This window comes from Oryx dammah, unplaced genomic scaffold, assembly GCF_014754425.2.
Source record: "Oryx dammah isolate SB20612 unplaced genomic scaffold, SCBI_Odam_1.1 HiC_scaffold_23, whole genome shotgun sequence".
Lineage (NCBI taxonomy): Eukaryota > Metazoa > Chordata > Mammalia > Artiodactyla > Bovidae > Oryx > Oryx dammah.
Window position 1 is genome coordinate 58,193,860 of NW_024070207.1, and position 6,223 is coordinate 58,200,082.

Sequence of the window (6,223 nt, forward strand, 5' to 3'; positions counted from 1 at the left end):
GCTACCGGGTAGGAGGGGCCCGAATTGGCTCCGCCCTCGACGCGCTCTCCGGCAGAGCCCCCGGGCCGGGCTCCGGGGGAAGGGGCCACGCTCGGCCCCGCCCCTGACGTCTCCCCTGAGACTTCGCTCAGCGGGGAGAGCCCCGCCTTCCCAGGCTTTGAGGGCGGGGCTACGTTCCTGCCCGGCGCGCAGAGCCGAAGCCTACAAATGGGCGGCAGGATCTCGGGGCGTAATGAGAAATTCTTTCAACGTTCAAATCTGTGCGTTTTCGTAACACGGAGTGACAGAGGCGTGTCCAGGGAAATGGCAGGATGCGACGATCCAGGAGCCAGCAGGCTCAGCCTTGAGCGGCCTCCCCGCTCGCCGGTCTGTTTTCCGGAGTGGCACGCTCACACGCGCTTACCTCCTGCCTGCTCCCCCAGCCTCCTTCAGGAAGGCACCACGGACACCGTCTGGGGCACCCTGATCACCGCCCCACCCCGGGCTGGGGCCACGCTGTAGCCTGAACCCATCGGTCTGGGACGTCTGCAGCCCGGCGGCGTGAGAACCACAGAAACATCCGTGCCCTTTGACCCAATGACCTCACTTATGGGAAAATTCCCTAAGGAAAGAACCAAAAATACCAGAGAAAGTTGATAGAGCTAGGCAGTGACAGAGCTCTGGTTAGCATCCAGGAACTTCTACAATGGCATCCACAACACTCCCCCCTACCACCCCTTCTCCCTACAAGATCAAGGTGATGTTTTCAGGCCCCTGCTACAGCTGTCAGCGATTAGTATTTGGGATCACGTAGTACTGACCATTTCCAAGCTCTCACCTATCTGTGAGATCATGGCATCCGATCCCATCACTTCATGGCAAATAGATGGGGAAACAATGGAAACGGTGATAGACTTTATTTTCCTGGGCTCCAAAATCATTGCAAATGTTGGCTGCAGCTATGAAATTCAAAGACCAGCGTCTTTGGAAGAAAAGCTATCACAAACCTAGATGAGTATTAAAAAGCAGAGACATCACTTTGTCAGCAAAGGTCCATCTACTCAAAGCTATGGTTTTTCCAGTGGATGTGAGAGCTGGACTATAAAAAAAGCTGAGCGCCAAAGAATTGATGTTTTTGAACTGTGGTGTTGGAGAAGACTCTTGAGAGTCCCTTGGACTGCAGGGAGATCAAACCAGAAAATCCTAAAGGACATTAGTCCTAAATACTCATTGGAAGGACTGATGCTGAAGCTTCACTACTTTGGCCACCTGATGTGAATAACTGACTCAGTGGAAAAGACCCTGATGTTGGGAGATTGAATGCAGGAGGAGAAGGGGACAACAGAGGATGAGATGGTTGGATGGCATCACCGACTCAATGGACATGAGTTTGAGCAACCTCTGGGAGATGGTGAAGGACAGGGAAGCCTAGGATGCTGCAATCCATGGGGTTGCAGAGTCAGACACGACTCACTGGACAACAACACCTGTCTGTGAGTACCAAGCCTTGGGCACCATGCCCTCCCTCAGTGGCCTTTCCTGCAATGCTGGGTGTTGTGGTGCCCAATAAATGAAGCTGGTGGCTGGTCCCACTCTGGAGCTGCCAGCCAGGCACCAGGCAGCGGGGAGACTGCTAGTGCTTAGAAGACACTGTTTACGTCTTTCTCAGAGCAGACATTTTGGAAATGCTGGTTTAATGAGTCCTCCTGAGGGCCCAATGACACATCATCAACCCCAGGGACACCACACTGGTGCAGGGCCAAAGGCCCAGGACTCCTCCCCAGTCTTTTGTGCTTCAGGGGCGGCTTTGTTTCTCCGGGAATATTTTTTGACGGGGACTTAAGAGAGGATGAGACCCTCGCAACTCACGTGCCCCAGTGCAGAATGTCTCCTCTGGGCCCTCCTGCTTGTCCCCAGGGCAGCTCCCACAGCTGCAGTGCTAGTTCCCGATATTTGCTTGGCTCCTCATGCCAACTGTGGGCACCCAGAACCCGCGGCCTTAGCTGATCCCTTGTTGCCCTCTCTGTGCAGACTCTGCATGCAGAGTTGTCAAGTGACAGGGCTCACGGGGGCCTCTGTGCTCATGCCCTTGTGCTGGCATCTCCTGCCTCTGCTCCCTCTACCTGGAGCTGAGGTGACAGGTGACTGTTCTCAGATGGGACCTCTTGCCTGGACCCTAGATTAGGCAACTGGGTCACCAGTGACAGTTGAATGCCCTCATCCAAGGCCACCTCTGCCACTGCCAGAGTAGGTACAAAGGTGTGCCTCAGTGAGGCCCTAAGGACTATTCGGAGATGAGGGGACCAGTGACTGTCCTTACAGGGCCCCCCACCCTCAAGCTTGTGCCTCCTTGTAGGCACCTGGAATGGAGGTGACAGTTGAATGCTCTTAACCGGAACCAGTAAAGGAGAAAGGGAAAGATATACTCAATTGAACACAGAGTTCCAAAGAATAGCAAGGAGAGGTAAGAAAAGCTTCTTAAGTGAACAATGCAAAGAAAGAGGAAAACAACAGAATGGGAAAGACTAGAGATCTCTTCAAAAAATTAGAGACACCAAGGGAACATTTCATGCAAAAATGGGCACAATAAAGGACAGAAGTGGTATGGACCTAACAGAAGCAGAAGATATTAAGAAGAGGTAGCAAGAATACACAGAACTACACAAAAAGGTCTTAGTGACCCAGATAACCACGATGGTGTGATCACTCACCTAGAGCCAGACATCCTTGAGTGTGAAGTCAAGTGGGCCTTAGGAAGCATCACAATGAACAAAGCAAGTGGGAGTGATGGAATTCCAGTTGAGCTGTTTCAAATCCTAAAAGATGATGCTGTAAAAGTGCTGCACTCAATGTGCCAGTAAATTTGGAAAACTCAGCAGTGGCTATAGGACTGAAAAAGGTCAGTTTTCATTCCAATCACAAAGAAAGGCAATGTGCCAAAGAATGTTCAAACTACCCTAAATTGCTCTCATTTCACATGCTAGCAAAGTAATGTTCAAAATCCTTCAAGCTAGGTTTCAATAATATGTGAAATTAGAACTTCCAGATGTACAAGCTGGATTTAGAAGAGGCAGAGGAACCAGAGATCAAATTGCCAACATCTGTTGGATCATAGAAAAAGCCAATTTCAGGAAAACATCTACTTCTGCTTCATTGACTATGCTAAAGCCTCTGATTGTATGGATCACAACAAACTGGAAAATTCTTAAAGAGATGGGAATACCAGACCACCTGATCTGCCTCTTGAGAAACCTGTATGTGGGTCAGGAAGCAAGTTAGAACTGGACATGGAACAACAGACTGGTTCCAAATAGGAAAAGGAGTATGTCAAGGCAGTATATTGTCACCCTGCTTATTTAACTTATTTGCAGAGTAAATCATGAGAAATGCCAGGCTGGATGGAACACAAGCTGGAATCAAGACTGCTGGGAGAAATATCAATAACCTCAGATATGCAGATGACACTACCCTTATGGCAGAAGAGAAGAGGAACTACAGAGCCTCTTGATGAAGCTAAAAGAGAAGAGTGAAAAAGCTGGCTTAAAACTCAACATTCAAAAAACTAAGATCATGGCATCTGGTCCCATCACTTCATGGCAAATGGATGGGGAAACAATGGGAACAGTGACCAATTATTTTCTTGGGCTCCGCAATCACTACAGATGGTGCCTGCAGCCATGAAGTTAAAAGATGCTTGCTCTTTGGAAGAAACGCTATGACAAAACTAGACAGCGTATTAAAAAGCAGAGACATCACTTTGTTGACAAAGTTCCATCTAGTCAAAGCTATGGTTTTTGCAGTAATCATGTACAGATGTGAGACTTGGATAATAACAAGGGCTGGGTGCCAAAGAATTGATGCTTTCAAACTGTGGTGCTGGAGAACACTCTCGAGAATCCCTTGGACAGCAAGGAGATCAAACCAGTCCATCCTAAAGGAAATCAACCCTGAATACTCATTGGAAGGAGTGATGCTGAAGCTAAGCTACAATACTTTGGCCACCTGATGCAAAGAGCCTTTTCTCATTGGAAAAGACCCTGATGCTGGGAAAGACTGAGGACAGGAGAAGGGGACGACAGAGGATGAGATGGTTGGATGGCATCACTGACTCAATGGACACGAGTTTGAGCAAACTTCAGGAGATGGTGAAGGACAGGGAAGCCTGGCGTGCTGCAGTCCATGCATTCTCAAGGAGTCGGACGTGCCTGAGTGAATCAACAACAACCAGAACCTCATGCCTCTTTTGCATTGCAAGCTCCTAGAGCTGAGATTACAGCTACTGTCCCTCTCAGGTCCTTCACTGGCACTGGGCATCCGGTGATAGTCGAGCATCCTCACCAGGGCCCTCTAATCTCTGCCACAGGGTAGTGCCCAGATCTGAGCTATCCACTAACTGCTCTAGCCTGGGCCCTCTGTCATGGGGACACTCAGGATCAGCTTGGGGGTCCCCACCCTACCCTCCCTGCTCCCATGTAGTTATCACATGTTGGGGGTCCAGGAAGAGCTTAGTCTCTCCTCCACGTCTGGTTCCTGCCCCACGTGGATCCTCCATGCTGTTAAGTGTCCCACTCAGTGACGCCATGCCGGAAGGCTTTCCAAGGGGCTTGGGATGACTCTCCCCAGAACTCAACTCTACTGGGTCCCCCCAAATCTGGAGGTGCCTGTGGAGCTTTGTGAGGGGGCTCTGAGCATAAAGACCCCAGTGGGGTCAAGAAAGGCTTGTTTCTTTTTCTCCTGAGGGCTTCCCCGGTGGTTCAGATGGTAAAGAATCCGCCTGCAATGCCGGAGACTGTGGTTTGATCCCTGGGTGAGGAAGAGCCCCTGGAGAAGGGAATGGCAACCCACTCCAGTGTTCTGGCCTGGAGAATTCCATGGACAGAGGAGCCTGGTGGGCTACAGTCCACGGGGTCGCAAAGAATCAGACATGACTGAGCGACTAAGCACAGTGTCTGGCCTTTGTGGGCACACAGCTGCCCCATAGCGTCCAGGACAGGACAGGACTCTCTGTAGCTATGCAGGAGCCAGAGCATTAGAGGGGAGCGAAGGGGTCTCTAGGTCCCCCTCTGCAACTCTGGACTACTCACTGCCCCTTCCCCAGGCCACTGGCACAGGGAAGAGAACCAAGGTCAGCATCCCCACACCAAACGAAGCGTGGCCTCGGCCTGTCCACATGGGGCTTTCTCAGCTGCTCCGTGCAGACCTGAAGGTACCATGGGGTCTGGATTCCAGTTGTCTCTGGCCCAGCAAGTCCCTTTCTGCTCAATCTAGGTCCACGTGAACCCGGTGGTCTCCCTACACAGCCCAAGCTCAAGTGAGGAGCCACGGTGGCCAAGCTCTTGCCAACAAACAGCCTGCGGGCCTGGCCCCGCGGTTACAGACCTCCCTGGCTCTGTGACCCCTGAGCCCTGCCAACTGTGGGAACCTGGGTAGTGGACTTTGCCTGCTCAGGTCACATGTTGGGCGGCTGGCTTGGTCCCTCCACGAAATATCCTGGCAAACGAGGAGCATCCTATCTGTTTGCTTTGGGTCAGCCACACGTCCCAGAACTCAGGCCATAGGAGCGGCTGCAGCCCCCTTCTTGATGCTTGGTCGAGGGGAAGGGCCGGACAGACGCCTGGGGGCCAGGGGCGCTGCCTTTGGGGGGCAGGCTCACCTGGCCCCTTGTGATGTGCCCTCGTTCAGCAATGAGGCGTGTGCAGAGATAATCCAGCTAGTTGAGATTAAGGTCATCCTTGGGGAGATCGGGCCTCCAGTCCAGGATGACCGGTGTCCTTGTCAACGGAGAAGCTTAAGTGAAGATGGCGCCAGAGGCGGCCAGGCTCAAGGAAGCCAGCACATCCCCTGGAGGGTGCCTGCTCTTGGTCTCAGGTGTGAAGGCCAGCTGTGTGCCTCTCCGTGGTGCCAGACTGTCGTGTGTCCTGGACTTGCCCGTTCCCCTTGGTTTATGTCCCCAAGTTCCTTAGCCACTCCTTCCTAAATACTTTGTCATGGCGGGGGTGGGGGGGAAATGAATGAAAGGAACATGACCTGTTCTCGTGCCACAAGTGGTCTTCTGACAAGATCCTACAGTTTGGTCAGGGCAGGATGTGCGGTCAGGGGCGGAGGTAATCCACGTGCCCACCCAATCTGGTGGTCAAGGGAAGTGGGTGTTGGGGCAAGTCGATGCTGGGGACAGGGCAGGTGGGCAGGCAGCCGCAGGGCCGCCCTTCCACGGTCGCAGGAGGCAAGAAAGGAACCAGAGCCA